Source organism: Ovis canadensis, chromosome 5, assembly GCF_042477335.2.
Source record: "Ovis canadensis isolate MfBH-ARS-UI-01 breed Bighorn chromosome 5, ARS-UI_OviCan_v2, whole genome shotgun sequence".
Lineage (NCBI taxonomy): Eukaryota > Metazoa > Chordata > Mammalia > Artiodactyla > Bovidae > Ovis > Ovis canadensis.
This window is the reverse complement of record NC_091249.1, coordinates 53,057,897-53,080,150: the sequence shown is the minus strand read 5'-3', so window position 1 is coordinate 53,080,150 and position 22,254 is coordinate 53,057,897. Positions and strand designations below refer to the sequence as shown.

General features: G+C 43.5%; 1 non-coding gene and 2 pseudogenes across 1 annotated transcript; all 3 read right to left on the bottom strand.

Moving 5' to 3' along the window:
* Positions 1 to 294: 294 nt before the first annotated feature.
* On the bottom strand, positions 295 to 376 carry TRNAL-AAG (transfer RNA leucine (anticodon AAG)). Its single transcript has one exon. It is a non-coding gene; the product is annotated as a tRNA-Leu (tRNA).
* Positions 377 to 4,025: 3,649 nt separating this feature from the next.
* LOC138441570 (EP300-interacting inhibitor of differentiation 1-like) lies at positions 4,026 to 7,073 on the bottom strand (annotated as a pseudogene).
* A 13,664-nt stretch (positions 7,074 to 20,737) lies between these two features.
* On the bottom strand, positions 20,738 to 21,441 carry LOC138441220 (large ribosomal subunit protein uL1 pseudogene; annotated as a pseudogene).
* Between the last annotated feature and the right edge of the window lie 813 nt (positions 21,442 to 22,254).

The window sequence follows — 22,254 nt, the reverse complement described above, 5'->3', positions numbered from 1 at the left end:
TGCATACAGGTTTCCCAGGGGGTAGGTAAGGAAGTCTGGTATTACCATCTCTTCAAGAATTTTTCAGTTTGTTGTGATCCACACAGTCAACGGCTTTAACATAGTCAATGAAGCAGAAGTAGATGTTTTTCTGGAAGTCTCTTGCTTTTTGTATGATCCAAGGGGTATTTCGCTGAAAGCTGGCAAACACAGTCTCATGCTCAGAATAAAGGTAAGGTCGCGATTGAGCGACCAATATGCATAATCTTCTTTTGTGAAGGATTGAGGGAACGGGGCGAAAAGTTCTCAACAACCTGGCAGCGGTGGGATTCGAACCCACGCCCCCGAAGAGACTGGAGCCTTAATCCAGCGCCTTAGACCGCTCGGCCACGCTACCGCACTGGAAAGCAGGTTTTTTTGGTGTTGTTTTTCAATTTAGATAACGTCCCCAGGCTCCCGAGGGAAATCGTGTGTTCCGGTGCCTCTACAAGTCAGAGCAGAACCAACCACACCCCAACTAGCAGAATTAGATTGGCGAAAGTCTCGGGAGCGGAATCTGCATCCTGCGCTCCTCTGACAAAGGATGAGTCGTGAAGCCCAGACCACCGCACACAATGGTTTTGGGAAGAACATTCAAGTCACTCCGACATTTCACTTTTGGGAAGCGGGCGTGGACGCAGGGGAAGACTTCTACAGTATCACTTGTTTTATTTTTATATTTTAACTGTGATCTTCTATTGTTTTTATAAATTAAAAAAAAAAAAACCAGAATGGAACCCTGCACTACTTCTCCCGGTTCTTTTTTGTTTACCTCATAACATTTTTTTGGTAATAACACGGACACATTCAGAAGTGGCTCATTAACGATCGCGTGGCCACCATCTCAGAAGCCTCCATCCTTGCAGTTTTGTTGCCTGATGTTTCCACCCTTGAAACAAATGTTCCAGGTGGAGGTATAGGGCCTTGACAAAACAAGCTTGATTGCACACTATATGGAGACCTCCCCGCCTCCCCGCCCCTCACCAATCATAAAAACCCATTTCTTAAAAAATAGTAAATCCTAGAAAAATGTATAGAAAAAAATCCCCTCGCAAGCCCCAAACTCAGAGATAACCATCAATATTTGGTGAACTAATCTCCAGTTTGATTTTCTGTTGTTTTTTACCTGCACCAGTGGAGAAGGAGGTGACAGAGGATGAGATGGTTGGATGGCATCACCGACTCAACTGACGTGCACTTAAGCAAACTCCAGGAGATAGTGTAGGACAGGGAAGCCTGGCATGCTGCAGTCCATGGGGTCTCAAAGAGTCCAACAGGATTTAGAGACTGAACAACATCAGTGAGGCTATGTCTTTACTTGTGATCATGCTACAGATATAGATTTGAATTAAGCTTTTTTTTTTTTTAATTATCTATCTCCATGCCAGTGCATAACTTATGACAAGCTTAATTAGAGGAGGAGACAGAGGGAAACTTCAGATACTGAGGTAGATTTCTGGGCAGGTTTAAAAATCTTTAAGTGTGGACAGACGTGAGTGCTCACGAAGTCTTTTAGATGTAGGGCTTTCCTTTCACTTGACAATTTTCACTTAACAGTTCTTACATTATGAAGTTGAAATAGTCTTTTACCTGTAAGTAAATGAAAAATAGAGAGCGAGAGAAATAAACAATTTCTCTAGAGTATAAAGATGTTAGAAATAGTTTGTTTTCCTTTCACAAACATCTTAATGTATAAAATTTGAAACTTCGTTAAGGAAGTCTTAATTCTGACTTTAAAAAATTGTCAAGACAACCAATTTTATTGATTTATAGATCACAGTAGCTTTCTAAACATTTAAGATACAAGTACAAGCAAAATCTCAGATACTCTTGGAAATGCATTTTTGGATACAGCACACATGATATATATGTCTTCGGGAGCTTGATTATCCTTTTGCAATATTGAAGAATACTCAGTTTATTACAAATTTAGCCTTTGATAACCACAACTTGAATAGAGCACAAAGTGGAATCTTCAAAGGTTTCTCAATATACCTCCGTCTGGGGAATTCCCTGGTGGCCTAGCAGAATTGCACTCATCTCATACGCTAGCAAAATAATGCTCGAAATTCTCCAAGCCAGTCTTCAACAGTATGTGAACCGTGAACTTCCAGATGTTCAAGCTGGATTTAGAAAAGGCACAGGAACCAGAGATCAAATTGCCAGCATCTGTTGGATCTTTGAAAAAGCAAGAGAATTCCAGAAAAACATCTATTTTATTGACTATGCTAAAGCCTTTGACTACTGTGGACCACAACAGACTGTTGAAAATTCTTAAAGAGATGGGAATACCACACCACCTGACCTGCCTTCTGAGAAATCTGTATGCAGATCAAGAAGCAATAGTTAGAACTGGACATGGAACAACAGACTGGTTCCAAATCGGGAAAGGAGTATTAAGGCTATATATTGTCCCCTGCTTATTTAACTTAAGGCTTCCCTGGTGGCTCATAGGTTAAAGCGTCTGCCTGCAATGCGGGAGACATGGGTTTGATTCCTGGGTTGGGAAGATCCCCTGGGGAAGGAAATGGCAACCCACTCCAGTATTCTTGCCTGGAGAATCCCATGGACAGAAGAGCCTGGTGGGCTACAGTCCACGGGATTGCAAAGAGTCGGACACGATTGAGCGACTTCACTTTCACTTTATTTAACTTCTATGCAGAGTACATCATGAGAAATGCTGGGCTGGATGAAGCGCAAGCTGGAATCAAGATTGCTGGGAGAAATATCAATAGCCTCAGATGTGTAGATGACACCAACCTTATGGCAGAAAGTGAAGAAGAACTAAAGAGCCTCTTGATGAAAGTGAAAGAGAAGAGTGAAAAAGCTGGCTTAAAACTCAACATTCAGAAAACTAAGATGATGGCATCTGGTCCCATCACTTCATGGCAAATAGATGGGGAAACAATGGAAACAGTGATATGCTTTATTTTGGGGGTTCCAAAATCACTGCAGGTGGTGACTGCAGCCATGAAATTAAAAGATGCTTGATCCTTGGAAGAAAAGTTATGACCAGCCTAGACAGCGTATTAAAAAGCAGAGACATTACTTTGCCAACAAAGGTCCATCTAGTCAAAGCTACGGAGAAGGTAATGGCACCCCACTCCAGTACTTTTGCCTGGAATATCCCATGGATGGAGGAGTCTGGTAGGCTGCAGTCCATGGGGTCACAAAGAGTCGGACACGACTGAGCGACTTCCCTTTCACTCTTCACTTTCATGCATTGGAGAAGGAATGGCAACCCACTCCAGTGTTCTTGCCTGGAGAATCCCAGGGACAGGGAAGCCTGGTGGGCTGCCATCTATGGCGTCGCACAGGGTCGGACATGACTGAAGTGACTTAGCAGCAGCAGCAGCAGCAGCAGCAGCAGTCAAAGCTATGGTTTTTCCAGTGGTCATGCATGGATGTGAGAGTTGGATTAAAAAGAAAGATGAGCACCGATGAATTGATGCTTTTAACTGTGGTGTTGGAGAAGACTCTTGAGAGTCCCTTGGACTGCAAGGAGATCCAACCAGTTTATCCTAAAGGAAATTAGTCCTGAATATTCACTGGAAGCTGAAGCTGAAGCTGAAACTCCAATACTTTGGCCACCTGATGGGAAGTGCTGACTCATTTGAAAAGCCCTTGATGCTGGGAAAGACAGAGGGCAAGAGGAGAAGGGGACGACAGAGGATGAGATGGTTGGATGGCACCATGAGTTTGAGTAGGCTCTGGGAGTTGGTGATGGACAGGGAGGCCTGGCATGCTGCAGTCCATGGGGTCGCAAAGAGTCGGACACGACTGAGCGACTGAACTGAACTGAACTGAACTAGCAGAAAGGACTCTTTGGAATTGCTACCAAAAGCACAGTTTCAATTCTTGGCGCTGTGAGACCAAGGGGAAACTTATTATTGAAGCATTGGCAGGTAACTATTTAGAATGAACCCTAGAGACAATGGAATGCTGGATCTTTTCCAACTAGTTTCCTCTTATAGCATCGTTTAACTACTATCATATAGATAACCTAATCATTGTTTTTCAGTCAAATGATTGACAATCATGAATGGAAAAAAGCTCTTCGATAAAAGCCAGCTGATCAAAGAGGTCTTCTCCTAATGCATCTGAAACCCGCCATCCAGAGCTGCTTCTCTTGCTCTGGATATTCTCAGAATCATCTTATTGGCTTCTTCTGGGGCTGCTGAAATTCTGTAGTCTGCACCACTTGATTGCTCCTCTTCCAGATAGTCCTAGTTATCAAATTCCCAGCCTTCCTTGTGTCCACCTACCCCATCCCCCCTTCTCGAAGCCAGGGCTGGCAAGCTGGCCTGTCTGCTCCCCAGACTTGGGCCAGTTAGCAAAACCCTGGTCCCTCTCTTGCTCTGCCATTGGCTGTGTCTCCTCCTGCTCGATTGGGCCTCCTGGTCAGCTCTGGCGAGTCTCCTTTGTGGGTGGTTCAGGGATGCTCCTGGCTCCAGCTGCCTACGTCCATCAGTGGAAGGTCAGTCTTGCCATGTATCAGGTCTGCCTGCATGTCAATACTCTCTTTATAGAGCTGGGACTGATCGTACATTTCCAATATTAAGCAAGTGGCTCAACCTCCCAAAAGGTGATTATACCAAGAAGGGAGCTACGCTTTGAGACAAGTTTTTTTTAACTCAGATTTTTGTCATTTAAAAAAATGACAGATTTTTGTGTCATTAAATATTCCAAAATCTCATTTGTCTTTTTTTCCTGATTATGAATATTTAACTTTAATTTAGAATCTAGAATCTAGATGGCACAGTCTTACATTTCCCAGAGTGCAAAACTTCACTTGAAAGCTCAATTTCTAGAAGACAAAAGTAGCCAGATTTCTGCCCCTGGCCCCTGACTTTGAATGGGAGGTTGGAAGAGAGGATGGTAACCAATACTAGAGTGGAGTACACTGAGATAACTGCTGCATTGTGTGGCCTTATTCTTGGTGCTTATGTTAAACCTTAATGTAAAGATTATGGTGTGATTTTTAGAACTGTATAGCTGTCTGTTTTTCAGCCAACATGTGTGTATTTCAGGCCTCATGGGCTTGCAGAGATGGCCTCGGCTAATTATTTTGTGTTTTAATATTAATAACACGAACTTCCACTCAATCATTTTAATAACAGGGCCTTCCTCTGCTCTACAGTGAGGACCTCAGTGTGGATTAGAAAATGTGTCTGTAAAACTACATGGAATCATTGATTGACCACAGCCCCTGTAGCAGTGCTTTTGCTGTCTACATATTGCTTCCCTGATGGCTCAGATGGTAAAGCATCTGCCAGCAATACAGGAGACGTGGGTTTGATCCCTGGGTCGGAAAGATCCCCTAGAGAAGGGAATGGCAACCCACTCCAGTATTCTTGCCTGGATAATTCTATGGACAGAGGAGCCTGGTAGGCTACAGAGCTGGACAGGACTGAGCAACTGAACAGACTGACAGTCTGAAAAATGGCCCTTGACTTGACTTCATTGGCACTCTGATCTCAGACTTCCAGCTTCCAGAACTGTGAGAAGTCATTTTTTTCTGTTTATAAGCCACCCAGCCTGTGGTATTGTATCACAGCAGCCGGAACAGACTAAGACAGGCTTACAGCTACAAACAACATGAATGATTTCTTTGACATTAATATTGAGCACAATAAATTGGATGTAAAACAGTTTGTAAGGGCTTCTCAGGTGGCTCAGAGGTAAGGAATCCACTTGACAAGCAGGAGACCCAGGTTTGAACCCTGGCTTGGGAAGATCCTCTGCAGAAGAAAATGGCAACCCACTCTAGTATTTTTTTTTTTAAGTTTTTATTTATTTGGCTGTGCCAGGCCTTCGTTGTAGCACGTGGGATCTAGTCCCCTGTCCAGGGATCAAACTCAGGCTCCCTGCATTGGGAGCTCGGTCTTCTACCCACTGGACCACCAGGGAAGTCCCCACCCCAGTATTCTCGCCTGGGAAATCCCACGGACAGAAGAGCCTGGTGGGTTACAGTCCACGGGGTCGCAAAGAGTCAGACTTAGCAACTAAACAAAACCAACAAAACATGACTTTGTGACTAAACAGCAACAAAAAAAACGGTTTGAATTCAGTTGATTTCATACATATGACACTCAAACATGAGTACAACTAATCAGTGGTGACAAGTTAGAAATTTTGTTACTGTAGGGAAGGAAGTACTGACACTGACAAGTGGCATGAGGAAAGTATTTTGGGTGCTGGAAATGTATTAATCTGGGTGACACACACAGACACAGACACTTATGTATTCACTTAGTTGTGCACTTACAAGTTTTGCACATGTAAGAGTACACAATAAAGATATCTTTGCACAAAATTATGAAGTATATGAGTTAATTAATGAGAAAAACCACTGCAGTAGTTTTTTATTACTGCATAACAAATTTCCACAAGTTTAGTGCTTAAAACAACACAAATTTATTACCATATAGTTTTTGTGAGTCAGGAGCCTGGCGACAGGTTAGCAAGGTCCTCTCCTCATGGCTTACCAGGTAAAATCAAGATGTTGGCTGTTGCTGCTACATGGCAGCAGGCTCAGGTTCTATCCCATCCTCACTAGCTGTTGACAGAGTTCAGTTCCTTGCTGTTGTAGGACAGAAATCCCCATTTCCTTGTTAGCTGTTGGCTGGGGGCTCCTCTAAGAGCCCCTCTGCTGGTTCACTGGCCCTCTCACAGTAGGGTAGTTTACTCCTCCTTTGAGGTCATGGTAAGGCCTCTCTCTAAGAACTGACCTTCTTCTAAAGGTTCCCACCGATTAAGTCAGGCCCACCCAGATGATTCCCTTTTTGATTAGCTCAAAGCCAACTGACCAATGACCTTAATTACCTCTGCAAAATCTCTGCTTCTATAAAAAGTAACATGATCCTGGGAGTGACATCCGGTCATAGCCACTCATGGGAAAAGGATTATACTAGGCATGGGCACCATTGTGGGAACCTGTATCTATAGATACATCACATTTTCTTTGCCTTCAGGAAGTGCTGCCAGCATCCTCCCTGAATGCTGTTCAACTCACAAGCCCACAGGGTAGCTCCATCCAACACTATTGCCGCCATCATCTCTCTCCAGGATTGTTGATACACCCTTCATCAGTAACCCCGACAACACCTCCTTCCAGAACATCAGAAAGTTGTCCATTTCTTCTCTGCTTAACTCCTTTAACCAAGCTCAAAGGGATGTGTGGACAAAGCCCAGAATTTGCAGTAAGAAATAAAACACAATTGACACTGGTGATGGGTGTTAGGCAACAAGGGGGAAGACCAGAAAGTAATAGGTGAGGAGGTACCTGGCATGACAAACTCACCTGGATAGAATCCTTTCAAACTGTGTGGGTAATTTCTTGTCTCATTGAAGAAATCACTTAGATGAATCTTTTAGATAAAATAATAATTTTAGCTAAATAACGATCATCTAGATAAGAGCATTCTTAGTTCTTCTAATAATGATATTCACAATGTGACAGAAGGAAACTCTTCTGTCAAAGCTTGAGGACACAATTCTGCCGGTTCTGGTTCTATTCCCAACAGGCAGAGGGAACCCCTTGCTGTTGGCGCCCTCTACTGCCAATAATCTGTGGTTGCAATCTTGGAAGAGAATTCTTTGGAGGTGAGGGGGCGGTTCTGTGAACCTGGATGGGTAAAAAAGAACAGAATTCATATTTTTCCTAGTCACTAAGTGAAATAGAGTCTTTATTTCAGTTCTTAATGCAGGCAACAGACCCCAGTAGGATTAACAGGACCTGTGACTTCACTGCCAATAGAAATTGCAGATGTTTTCACATCGCATCATAGTTGTAAATACTTTTTATCATTTATGCCCCTTAGTATTTAAAAAAATTACGGTAATTATTAGATATGCTTCTGGATCTTGTTATTAAGTGTGTTTATAAAACAGTATATTTATTTCTATACTGACAATTGATTTAAAAATATTTGGTAACTGGTGGCTCAGACAGTAAAGTGTCTACCTGCAATGTGGAAGACCCTGGTTCTATCCCTGAGTCAGGAAGATCCCCTGGAGAAGGAAATGGAAACCCACTCCAGTACTCTTGCCTAGAAAATTCCATGGATGGAGGAGCCTGGTGGGCTACAGTCCATGGGGTTGCAAAGAGTTGGACACAACTGAGCGACTTCACTTTCTTTCTTTCTTTTCAGTAGAATTGGGTTCTTTAAGACGCTATGTATTTTGTACATATAAAACATGATTCTGAGAGAAGGTCCATAGTGTTCACCAGACTTACCAAGGGGTTCATGATCCCAGAAAGGTTGAAGCTCTTGGAAATAGTGCAAGAGAGGTGGAATGAAACCCCCTTTAATAAAAGAGCAGTGACTTTCCAAGAACCAGGAGGGCCCAGAACCTAGGGTGGTCAGGGAGAGTTTCACACTTGGAAAGTAACAAAGAGGTGCTGGTGGTCTCCACTAGCACACTGCTGGGGAGAAGTTGGTGGAAACTGGCATGCCATCTGGGACTGGTCAGACTAGAGTTGAGTCTACTTCTGCAAGAAATGTCCCTTGTCAAGAGTATGGGCTGGTCAGGATTTGCTTGTTGAAGGAATGAAGGATTATGGCAAGCCACACTTTTACTTTTTATTCATTGATATACTCAATTCATTCATACATTTCTGTGACCTGCTCCTGTTCTAGGCCCTCCTCTAGATCTTAAGCATAAAGAGATGTGTGCCTTAGAGAACTCAGGGACTTGTGGGTAAGATAGGGTTTCATACTGAGAGACAAGTGCTGCTGCTGCTGCTGCTGCTGCTAAGTCACTTCAGTCGTGTCCGACTCTGTGCGACTGCATAGACGGCAGCCCACCAGGCTCCGCCATCCTTGGGATTCTCCAGGCAAGAACACTGGAGTGGGTTGCCATTTCCTCCTCCAATGCATGAAAGTGAAAAGTGAAAGTGAAGTCGCCCAGTCGTGTCTGACTCGTAGCGACCCCTGGACTGCAGCCTACCAGGCTCCTCTGTCCATGGGATTTTCTAGGTAAGAGTACTGGAGTGGCGTGCCATTGCCTTCTCTGGAGAACGTGCCCTAAATGGAGGGGGGAGAGGCAGAAAGCTGCAAAGGGAGGAGTACAAGTTTTCAGGCACATGGGAGAGCCAGAGTGCAGCAGGGGCTGCATTCATGATTCTGGTGCAGCCAGGTGCATTCTTATACCAGACCTCACCTGTGGCCCCCAGGTGGAGTGGGGTGGGACTGGGTGGGCGGAGGGAGGGGAGTGAGTATTGCTGGAGGTGCATGCTCGGAGAATAATGGGTCACAGTTTCAAGGACAGGGTCTGCTACATAATTTGAAGGGCACAGAGCAAAAAAAAAAAAAAAAGGAAAAAAAAGGAAAAACGTAGGGACTCTTGTTCAAACAAGCAAGAAAGTTTAAGATACTAAAGCTAAAAGCATAAATGCAAGGCTTTCCCGCTCTTCTGCAGTCTTTCTCATGACTTGTCATGGTGGATTTTGTGTTTTTGTTTGTTTGTTTTTTGTTTTGCTAATCAATGTCATTCTAAGTAAAGAAAAATTAAAAACTTAAATTATTAGCATGGGCTTTTTATTCACCTTTTTATTATGCAATGCTGGTTTTAAATGCAGATAAAAGAATATTTCATTCAAATATAGAATTGCCAGAATCCCACACGATCCTCATTTGGTAGCTCATAAACACACAGGGACTTCATTCTTGTTGTAACAGTGGAAATACTACACAAAACTAGCTCAACTATTTTTATTTCACTTCTTGAAATGACATTCTACCTTCTGCTTACTGACAAGAAAGGATTGAAGGAGTAATGGGTCTCCCTATCTTTCTCTTTCCTTGTCTCTCCTTACTCAGTCCTAAGCTAACAGCTTACCTTGAATTCAACTTTGAGTTTTACTGAATTCCCATGCCTTATGGAGAAGGAAATGGCACCCCACTCCAGTATTCTTGCATGGAGAATCCTGTGGACAGAGGAGTCTGGTGGGCTGCTGTCCATGGGGTCACACAGAGTTGGACATGACTGAAGCGACCTAGCATTAGCATGCCTTGTGGGCCCAAGAGATATTGCTGATTGTGTACAAATGGGGTGGCAAGGAACACGGCACATATAATGCACAACAGTGCATAGATCTCTGTTCGTAGGCATGCTTCATTGTCCTGCTGCTGCTGCTGCTGCTGCTAAGTCTGACTCTGTGCGACCCCATAGACAGCAGCTAGCCTTCAAAGACCAAATCATAAAGAATTTCAACACAGCAGGGCCTTAAACCAAGCCACCCTCTTATCAGCTGTGGCCTTGAACTGGCACTGGGGAAGAGGAAGAGTGCTAGGCTGCATGATACGGTCTTTGTGTCTGGCTTCTTTCACTTTTTTCTTTTTATGGCTGAATAATATCACACTGTATAGCTATGAGTGTGTGCTAAGTCACTTTAGTCATGCAATCCTACGGACTGTAGCCCACCAGGCTCCTCTGTCCATGGGATTCTCCAGGCAAGAATACTGGAGTGGGTTGCCATGCCTTCTTCCAGGCCCAGGGATCAACTCATATTTCTTTAAGTTTCCTGCACTGGCAGGCAGGTTCTTTATCTAGCATCACCTGGGAAGCTCTTTATAGCTGTACTACATTTTATTTGTCCATTTGATGGACATTTGGGTTGTTTCCACTTGTTGGCTATTAGAAATAATACTAGTATGAATATTATATGTGTAAGTTTTTGCATGAACATATGCTTTTCATTCTTTCTGTTATATGCCTAGAAGTGAATTGCTGGGTTGTATAGTAACTTTTTGATACCAGAGTTAAACTTAACACATGAGAATCCCAGTGCTACCATTTATATGAAATCTCCAGAAAAGGAACATCCATAGAGACAGAAAGCAGACCAGTGGTTGTCTGTGCCTAAAGGAGAGAGTGAAGTTTGACTGCAAATGGGCATGCAGGAATTTTTTATCATAACGGAACACTTAAAATTGGATTGTGGTGATAGTTGCAGAAATCTGTAAAAAAGATTGAATAAAGAATCACAAAACTGTATACTTACAGTGAATGAACTTTGTTGCACATTAATCATACCTCAAGAAAGCTGTTACGAAATGCTAAAACAAAAAACCAAAGCCACAACAGTGTGCAGGCATTTTTCAGGGAATGGCATGGGTGACAATTGTAGTGTGCAAGATTATTTAAATGACCCAGAGACATAGTGTTCATGTTTCACTTTAATGTCGCTTAGCAGGTGTGTGTCTTGCACCTTGAAAGTTGAAATTTATTGATGGTATTGCTTGCAGTGAAGCTAGAGTAATTATATAAGTAACAAAGCTATGAGTAAATTTAAAGAAATGTCAATTAAATGAAGTGAGCAGCCATTGTAAGACTGGAGAAGTTGAATGAGAGTGATGGAAGTCATCCAACGTAAAATTGCCAAAACAGAGAACTTACCAAGAGATAGTTTAAAAAATGAAAACTGAATGTCACAGAAATAAAATAATCCAGTTTATGGTGAAAACAAACACATCCACCCCATGGTGTGTCTGCATGAGGTGCCAGTTTAGCTATGTTTTGTGCATGATGTGAAAGCTATTTACTGGTGCTTGAACAAATAGGAGATTTTCACCTTTTATATGCTACAACTGTCTTTTTTGTTTTGGTTGCATTGGGCCTTTGTTGCTTCACTGAGCTTTCTCTGGTTGCAGTGAGCAGGGGCTACTCTCTAGGTACGGTTGCCTTTCTTGTGACTCATGGTCTCCAGAGTAGGGGTTCAGTAGCTGTGCACATGGGCTTAGCTGCCCAGTGGCATGTGGAATCTCACCAGAGAAAGGATCAAACCTGTGTCCCCTGCATTGTAGGTGAATTCTAAACCTCTGGAACACCAGAGAAGTCCCTACAACTGTCTTTTAAAATTAAACTTCAAAGGATTCCATTTATAACCACTCAGGACTGCAGAGAAGTTGTAGTGTTAAGAGTGTGTGTGACTTCTGGACTGCTCCCACCTGGGGTGGTGTCAGGCCTCCCCTCTGCATCCTCACTATCAGGATGGATCCTGGGCAAGTTAGCCATCATCTGGAGGCCCCAGATTTCTCATCTGCAGAACAGATGATAGTAGTGTCTTTCTTATAGGGTGATGAGGAGGGTTAAATGAATTAACAAGTGCAAAGCACAGCTGAGAAATGCTTACTGGATCAGCAGGTGTGCCAGGGTAGGCTTTGTTTTAGGTTCAGGGGATACAACAGGAAGGCAAGGAGACAGAGGAATACCCTGCTCTCCAGCACAACAATCAGAGGGGTGGGGGGAGGGATGGTTGCACAACAGGAAGACACAATATACAGACCAGCAAGAATGGAGGATGGCTGGGAGGAGGACATCTGAGGTAGGACCAGAGGAAGCCCTGGGAGGGATTAGAACAATGGAAGACAAAAGGGGGAAGTACTGAGGGGCCTTGGCTTCCCTGGTGGCTCAGACAAGGTAAAGAATCTGCCTGCAGTGCAGTAGACCTGGGTTTGATCCCTGAGTCAGGAAGATCCCCTAGAGAAGGGAATGGATACCCACTCCAGTATTCCTGCCTGGAGAATCCCATGGACAGAGGAGCCTGGCAGGCTACAATCCATGGGATCACAAACAGTGGAGGGGACTAACACACGGGCCTGACGTGGGTGGGTGGATGTGTGGGTGGGGGCCTGCGGGGCTGAGGTTTCTGTGTATTATCATCAAGGATACTAAATAAAAAATAAAAGTGTTGGTAGTTGCCCCATTTTCCTGCAGCCTAAGCTTCTGCTTTTCTATTAACTGTTACAACTTATGTAAAGCAGATGGCCCCTGAGCCTTTCACTCTGAAAGCTCTTTTAGGAGCTCTTTCAGGTGGGACATGGACCAAGGAGGGTTGAGGTCATCCTGGGGTCCCTTTGAAACCTGCTCCTCAGGCTTCAGGTATACCTGCTCGGAGTGCAGAGTCTTCTCTCTCCTTTTCCCTGCTCCTTGTGCCTCACTCCAGGCTCATTAACAGGAAAGTTTCAGCAAGAGAGCTGCTGGGAGAGGCAGGCATCCCTTGGGACATAAAGGTCCCTGGTCTTGCTGAGAAACTTACCAAGGATGCAAGTTTGATAGAAGGAGTCCCTCCCTGCCTTGGAGTCTTGGCTGCTCCCAGTGGGAAAGCACTCACCCATCTGATGGAAGCCGCATGTCTTTGGCAACAGCTCCAGGGAGATCTGCCAGGGCTCCAGGGTGCAGGACAGTTGCTGCTCTTCCCATCATAGAAGCAGGAACTTCCCCTCTCTGTTGCCAGGGGAATGTCCCCCTGGCATTCCTTTCTCGACTGACATGCCATGGCTTACACTTCTCTCCTTGAAGGGCTGTTTAATGGGAGCATCATCTGAATAATCCCCTCCTAGGGCTGTTTTGAGGATCAGAGGGAGCTAGGTGTGTTCACTGGTTTTCAAAACTTAACTGACTGTAAATATGATGTCCCAAATTAGATAGGATAGGATAAGATGAAGCACATGACAAACGAGGGATTGGGAAGGGGGTGACATCTTCCACCCAGGGACTGAAAACAGCTTTCTGGAGAAGGTTTCAGACTAGCTCCCCATGTACCCAATTCATCTGACATGGAGGTGTTGACTTGAAAAATATTCTCAACCTGAATTTGAGAATCATGTTTTATTTGGTGGGAAGTTTTAGGACTTCAAGCCCTGGAGAAAGCATCTCAAGTAACCCTGAAAGAATTTCTCTGAGGAGTCCGCTGGGGAGCTAAGTTATACAGAAGTTTTGCAACAAAGGGCAGGTAGGTGGAACATCAAAAGATGATTGTTAAAGAAAATCAGATATCCCAAGTTAAGGAATGTAATGCTTTTCTATTCATGGGAAGATGCAAGACTCTGGGCTCACTGAAATCATTCCTTTGATATGCTCCTCAGCTGTCTGGGGCCAATATCTTGTGTTTTCATATGGCAGTTTCCTCAGGGTTCCCCCGGAGAAGGCAATGGCACCCCACTCCAGTACTCTTGCCTGGAAAATCCCATGAATGGAGGAGCCTGGTCGGCTGCAGTCCATGGGGTCGCTAAGAGTCGAACACGACTTCACTTTCACTTTCACTTTTCAGCTTCATGCATTGGAGAAGGAAATGGCAACCCACTCCAGTGTTCTTGCTTGGAAAATCCCAGGGATCCCACCAGAATCCCTGGTTGGAGGCCATCTATGGGGTTGCACAGAATTGGACACGACTGAAGCGACTTAGCAGCAGCAGCAGCAGCAGCAGCAGCAGCAGCAGCAGCAGCAGCAGCAGCAGCAGCAGCAGCAGCAGCAGCAGCAGGGTTCACTGTAGGGAGTAGCTGCAGTCTGATGACCACTAGATGGCAGGCATTCTTTGTTTCCTTCCTGAATTCCTTCAGGGCTCACCCTTGGGATGACAGCAATTCCTGGTGACTGTGACTTCCTTTGTTTACTGATAAGGCAGGAAATATTCTGATGCTCAGAGATCAGCCTTTGGCTCAGGTTCCCTTGACATTTCTCCTGGCCTTCGGTCACCCTGGAAAGGAACCTGAGAGATCTGAGGTCCTTTTGACCCCCAGAGGTCGAACTGAGCACAGAGGCAAAGTCCAGACTTAGTGGGGGGAGCTTTGCTTTGGAAGTTTCACAGGTAGGATCATTCTGAGTCTGGTGTCCATGGGACAACTATGATGGCTGGTCTCTGCCTATTTGGAACTCCATGTGGATTCAGTTCCAGGGCTGCACGGCTTGGGAGACCTGAGCATGGAGTGTGGGGACATGCTCTGTGATGCCAGCCAGCCATCCCCATCTCTGAGCTTGTTTTCACATCTGTAAAATGAGAGGGCAGAATAAGTTGATCTTGAAAGGTCCCTTCTGGCTCTGAAATTCCCTGCTCTTGTGGCATTTAAACTGGCCTTATTTTCAATAATGTCTCTGCCGAGCATCCTGTCCATTATCAGGGTGAGTGAAAGGCCAAAATCAAGAGGTCATTTTCTGGACTGCCTGAGTACTGTTGGAAAAGTTGGCCTCTGTGACATGTAATGAGGCACCACCCTTAAACTGCCCCCAAGCACCTCCCCACCATTGTTCTTCATTTTACCCTGGGCCTGGGACACAGAAGTTCAGAAAAGAAGCAGTCTGTCACCAGAGCTGTTCCAACTACAGGTTCCTTTGCTCTGGGTTGGGACAAATTTGGCCGTTGTCTCAAAAGGACCCACATGGGGGTCTCTGAAGACAGGGAGGGCCTGGGAAAATTGCCCTCAGGTTTCCTCACCCTACTCCCATTAGGACAGAGTTGGGGTGAGTGTACCAGAAATGTTCTTCTCATCAGTTAGTTCTCAAAGGCAAGAATTCAGGGAGCAAAATGTAGATGAATGGTGTAAAGTGCTGCAATGAACAGGAGGGAGCCTCAGAGGTTATATTTCAAAAGCCTATAGCATTTTTTTTGGCGGGGTGGGGGTGTTCCTTATCTGGGTTTTCTTTTCTTGTTTTTTCTTTGAAATTTTTTTTAAAAATTGAAGTATAGCTGATTTACAATGTTGTGTTTGATATTTTATATATATATATATATATATATATATATATATATCTCCTTTATCAAATTCTTTTTCATTACAGGTGTCAACTGGGAAACACACACCACCTAAAAGTTGAGAGATATGTTTCATTCAGTGGACATTTTTAGGACATCAAGCCTGGGAGGCAGCATCTCAAGTAACACTGAGAAAACATCTTTGCAGAGGCAAGAGGGGAGCTTGGAAATATGAGTTTTGCAACAAAGAGCAGATGGTTGAATAAAAGGTTACTGTTAATAAAAATAAACTAGATATCTCAGGTTAAATATAACATTTTTCTGGAGAAGACTCTTGAGAGTCCCTTGGACTGCAAGGAGATCAAACCATCAATCCTAAAGGAAGTCAACCCTGAATATTCATTGGAAAGAAGATGCTCAAGTCCAATACTTCAGCCACCTGATGTCAACAGTTGACTCATTGGAAAAGACCTTGATGCTGGGAAAGATTGAGGACAGGAGGAGAAGGGGACAGCAGAGGATGAGATGGTTGGATGGCATCACTGACTCAATGGACATGAGTTTGAGCAAACTCTAGGAGTTGATGATGGACAGGGAAGCCTGGCATGCTGCAGTCCATGGGGTTGCAAAGAGTCGGACACGACTATGCGATTGAACTGAACTGAACTGAACTGAGCTCAGCTATCTGGGGCCAGTATCTTCTGTTTTCACATCCTGAGTTTCCTAAAGCTGCACCTGTGCAGGGTGGCTGCAGACTGGGAACCACTAGATGGCAGGCATTCTTTGTTTCTTTCCTGAGTTCCCTCAGGGCTCTCCCTCAAGGTGACTGAGATCGGTGATGACTGTGACATCCTTCGTTTACTGATACGGCAGGCAGCATTCTTTGTCCACAGAGGTTATTACAAGATATTGAATATAATCCTGTCTGGGTCTTACCTGAAGCCTCTTTGCTTCTTGATCACTGACTTCTCAGTTCAGTTCAGTCACTCAGTCATGTCTGACTGTGGCCCCATGGACTGCAGCAATCCAGGCTTCCCTGTCCATCACCAACTCCCAGAGCTTGCCCAAACTCATGTCCATCGAGTCAGTGATGCCATCCAACCATCTCACCCTCTGTCATCCCCTTCTCCTCTTGCCCTCTGTCTTTCCCAGCATCAGGGTCTTTTCCATTGATTCAGCACTTCCATCAAGTGGCCAAAGTATTGGAGTTTCAGCTTCAGCATCAGTCCTTCCAATGAATAATCAGGGCTGATTTCCTTTAGGATTGACTGGTTGGATCTCCTTGCAGTCCACAGGACTTTCAAGAATCTTCTCCAGCACCACAATTTGAAAAGCATCAGTTCTTTGGTACTCAGCCTTCTTTATGGTCCAACTCTACATCCATACATGACTACTTGACTGGATGGATATATGTTGGCAAAGTGATGTCTCTCTCTCTCTCTCTTTTTTTTTTTTTTTAAATATACTGTCTAGGTTTCTAATAACTTTTCTTCCAAGGAGCAAGTTTGGCTATCAGTAGGGAACAGTAAAATTAATTGTGCTTCATCCACACAATGGAACACACTGAAGTTCTTGAAAAGAATGAAAGAAATTGTTGCTTTGGGAGGTGAAATAGACAGCAGAAGGAGGAGAAAAGGAGACATTTTTCACTGGATGTCTTTTTCTCTGTTTTGTATTTATTACCTTTTAAAAATGAATATAATAATTTATATTAAAAATGCACTTGGGGAAATGGGGCAAAGAATGGAGGGCTTCATAGAAAAAGCAGACTCTTCTTTCTTAAGGATGCCTAAGTGATTGTCAAAGACAAAATGCACTAGAAAGCTAAAGAGATTATTTTATTCAGACTATTATAATACAGAGAATGTTTAGTAATGAGGAAAGTCTCAAAGAAGAGGAAGAAAACTGGGGTTTTGTAAAACAAGAAAGTCATTGAGGAAGAGCGGAGGCAGCTCTTAGACTATGCGAGAATGAAGTTGTCTTTCGTGGTTAGTCCCTTAGCCATTTGTGGAAACAAAAAGGTGGAGGGATTGCTTAATCATTCCTAGTTTTAGGCAACTCATGAACCATCTCATCCAGTTTCATGGCTTTAAATATCATCTGAGCTCTGAGTTAAAAGTCATCCAAAGTTTGGAAATATGGCTGGAGGATAAATGCATATCCTTTCAATGTTGTTTCACAAGCTCATCTAAGGTTTATTTAATATTCTAGGCATATCCTTTCAATATCTGTGTTTCACAGGATTATCAAAGGATTATTTAAAATTCTAGAATTTGACATTCTAATATGTATGTTTGACTTTGCTACTTACTATTTTATTAGAGCTTAGACATTGTGAGGTTCTACCCTGAGCTTGTAAATTTCTGTCAGATGGAAAAAATAATCCCAAAGATTTAACATATTATTCTGTAGTACACTGACTTTTAAAAGATTTTTTTACTTTCAGCTCAGTTCAGTTGATTTGCTTAGTCGTGTCTGACTCTTTGCAATCCCATGGACTGCAGCATGCCAGGCCTCCCTGTACATCACCAACTCCTGGAGTTTACCCAAACTCATCTCCATTGAGTCAGTGATGCCATCCAACCGTCTCAACCTCTGTCATCCCCTTCTCCTCCCGCCTTCAATCTTTCCCAGCATCAGTGTCTTTTCTAATCAGGTGGCCTTTCCCAATAACCTCTTCACATCAGGTGGCCAAAGTATTGGAGTTTCAGCTTCAACGTCAGTCCTTCCAATGAACCCTCATGACTGATCTCCTTTAGGATGGACTAGTTGGATCTCCTTGCAGTCCAAGGGACTCTCAAGAGTTGTCTCCAACACCACAGTTCAAAAGCATCAATTCTTTGGCACTCAGCTTTTTTATAGTCCAAGTCTCACATCCATACATGACTACTGGAAAATCCATAGCTTTCTCTAGATGGATCTTTGTTGGCAAAGTCATGTCTCTGTTTTTTAATATGCTGTCTAGGTTGGTCATAACTGTTCTTCCAAGGAGCAAGCATCTTTCAATTTCATGGCTGCATTCACCAGCTGCAGAGATTTTGGAACCCCCCAAAATAGTCTCTCACTGTTTCCACTGTTTCCCCATCTATTTTCAATGAAGTGATGGGACCAGATGCCATGATCTTAGTTTTCTGAATGTTGAGCTGTAAGCCAACTTTTTCACTCTCTTCTTTCACTTTCATCAAGAGGCTCTTTAGTTCTTCTTCACCTTCTGCTATAAAGGTGGTGTCATCTGCATATCTGAGGTTATTGATATTTCTCCCAGCAATCTTGATTCCAGCTTGTGCTTCCTCCAGCCCAGCATTTCTCATGATGTACTCTGCAAATAAGTTAAATAAGCAGGGTGACAATATACAGCCTTGACATACTCCTTTTCCTATTTGGAAGCAGTCTGTTGTTCCATGTCCAGTTCTAACTGTTGCTTCCTGACCTGCATACAGATTTCTCAAGAGGCAGGTCAGGTGGTCTGGTATTCTCACCTCTTGAAGAATTTTCAACAGTTCATTGTAATCCACACAGTCAAAGGTTTCAGTTCAGTTCAGTCGCTCAGTCGTGTCCAACTCTTTGCTACCCCATGAACTGCAGCATGCCAGGCCTCCCTGTCCATCACCAACTCATGGAGTTCACTCAAATTCACCTCCATTGCGTCGGTGATGTCATCCAGCCATCTCATCCTCTGTCGTCCCCTTTTCCTCTTGTCCCCAATCCCTCCCAGCATCAGAGTCTTTTCCAATGAGTCAACTCTTCACATGAGGTGGCCAAAGTACTGACGTTCCAGCTTTAGGCTTGGGCATAGTCAATAAAGCAGAAATAGATGTTTTTCTGGAACTCTCTTGCTTTTTCAATGATTCAACTGATGTTGGCAGTTTGATCTCTGGTTCCTCTGCCTTTTCTAAATCCAGCTTGAACGTCTGGAAGTTCCCAGTTCACGTACTGTTGAAGCCTGTCTTGGAGAATTTTGAGCATTACTTTACTAACGTGTGAGATGAGTGCAATTGTGTGGTAGTTTGAGCATTGTTTGGCATTGCCTTTCTTGGGATTAGAATGAAAACTGATCTTTTCCAGTCCTGCGGCCACTGCAGAGTTTTCCAAATTTGCTGGCATATTGAGTGCAGCACTTTCTTTTCTTTTTTTAAAAAATTATTTATTTTAATTGAATGCTAATTACTTTACATTATTGTAGTGGGTTTTGCCATACATTGACATAAATCAGCCATGGGTTTAGATGTGTTCCCTATTCTGAACCCCCCTCTCACCTCCTTCCCCACCCCATCCCTCTGGGTCATCCTAAGAGTGCAGCACTTTCACAGCATCATCTTTTAAGATTTGAAATAGCTCAACTGGAATTCCATCACATCCACTAGCTTTGTTTGTAGTGATGCTTCCTAAGGCCTGCTTGACTTCGCATTCCAGGATGTCTGGCTCTAGGTGAGTGATCACACCATCGTGATTATCTGGGTCATGAAGTTTTTTACCTCACCTAGCATTTTATCCTGTTAACTCTTTATTAGATAGCCCATACTCTCAACTCTTCAATTACTCTTTGAACCATCTTTACCATCCTATTGCTTGCTTCATCAATTAATATAAATGAAATAAAATACTTGACATGTTTCTTTTATGTTTATATGAAAGTCAGGTTTTTACCTTTCAAAAAATTATGCTTGGACAGCTTTGGAGGTCCCATATACTTGCTTGAGTGGACTCAGCTGAGGCAGCATGTAAACTTTGCTGAAGAAGTGTATCTCAGAGCTACTTAAACCCAAGCATGGCTCTCAGAATAATGATTCCCTGGGGGCTAGGAATTTTTTCTTTGCTGGCTCTCTGGTTTTATTTTCTTGTTGTTCTTGATGTTCTGTATTTGTGTCTTTGCTTTTGTTTTTAGTTCTTGGGAAAGATTAGTTCTGTGCTGCACATGACTGATAATTGATTCTCCATTGATGGCAGCAATAATTGAGAATCTGTTTTCATGCATTTGCTGATATATGCTAGATGGATGATAGGGGAAAATAATTCTTATTGTATGTGTTTGCATTTGCTATTTAACTTAAGGCCAGGCCCTGTGAAGTTCCATATTAACTTGTAGATTTATGTCCAGCAGAAAACACAGCTACAAAGGTTATGGTTTTATTGTCTTATAGGACTTTCACCATTTGTGTACCTTAGAAATCTTATTCTAATATTCTTTGATTTTTTTAAAGGAAATTTTCTGATAGTTCATGCAAACTCAGTTGCTTTTTTTTTTTTTTTTGATGGTTTAGTATGGTTTATTAAGCTGTGCCTTAGTACAGACGCTGGGGCTTGCCCATGGTGCTCTTAATGTACAAGGCCCTGACGTTCTGCCAATTTTTCTTGAGCAATGATACCAGGAAGTTGACAGCTAAGTGGATGTTGTACACAAGCTCATCATCTGTCATCTTCACATGGCCAACAGCCACTGCCAGACACAGCACCTTCTTCATCTGGAACTTGATCGTGGACTTCACTTCGTCAACTTTGGCCACCATGTTCTCATTGTGGGTCAGCAAGGAAGGGAACTTGCCAGCCTTGTTCAGGCCTGGGCCCAGGATTCGGGGGATCTGCTTGATCAGAGACTCTGAAGCCAAAAAGGCATCATATTTCTTGGCCAGCTTCTTGACCAGTTTCTTATTCTTGTTGAGTTTTTTCAGTGCCTCGATGTCCATGTGGGGGATATCCACAGCCTTGGCCTCATCACAATGCTGCTGGTCCCCCAAGACACACACGGAGAACTTGGGGCGGGGAGTGGGCTTAAGCCTGACGGTGCCCGAGAAACGTTTGTCCTTCTGAGGGTCATAGTTCAGGCTGATCTGAAGCTCCACCGTCTCCAAAAACTTTCTGCGCTTGCGCTGGTTCCCGTGCAGGACTTCCCGCACTGCCTCGTAGAGGGTGTCGAGGGAGACTTTGCTGCTCATAGTTCCCTACACCGCGATAACCGGAAAAGAGCTCAGTTGCTTTTAAAACTGTTTTTACTGTCTGATAGCTTCCCTGGTGGCTCAGATGGTAAAGCGTCTGCCTGCAATGTGGGAGACCGGGGTTCGATACCTGGGTAGGGAAGATCCCCTGGAGAAGGAAATGGCAACCCGCTCTAGTAGTCTTGCCTGGAAAATTCCATGGACGGGAAGCCTAGCAGTCCATGGGGTTGCAAAGAGTCAGATATGATTGAGCAACTTCACTTTCACTTTTCCCATTCACTAATGAGTTAAATAGAATTTAACGGAAGGGGATGACAGAGGTTGAGATGGTTGGATGGCATCACTGACTCAATGAAGGTGATTCTGGGTAAACTCTAGGAGTTGGTGATGGACAGGGAGGCCTGACATGCTGCAGTCCATGGGGTCGCAAAGAGTCCGACACGACTAAGCGACTCAACTGAACTGAACTGAAAGTAAAATTTTTTAAAAAAGTCAGTGTGCTAGTTTATAATATAAGAGCTGCAGAAAGGGTTTTCAATTTTCTAGAAGAAAAGTAACATGATTGCAAGATGTCTATATTTATTGTTCTGAGAGCTCTCCACCACACTGAAGATGTTTCATCAAGAACAACTGTTTGAATTATACAGTCTTGAAATAAAATACATATACAAAAAAAAAAAAAAACAACTGTTATCAGAGCTGCTGTAAGACATGTATCTTACTGCAGATAGTGTCACGGTCAACTCCTCAAACAGGAGACTGAAATGATACTTCTGTTTTAGAAGGTTTTAGTGTAAAGAACTTTTCAATGTGCATAATACAGCC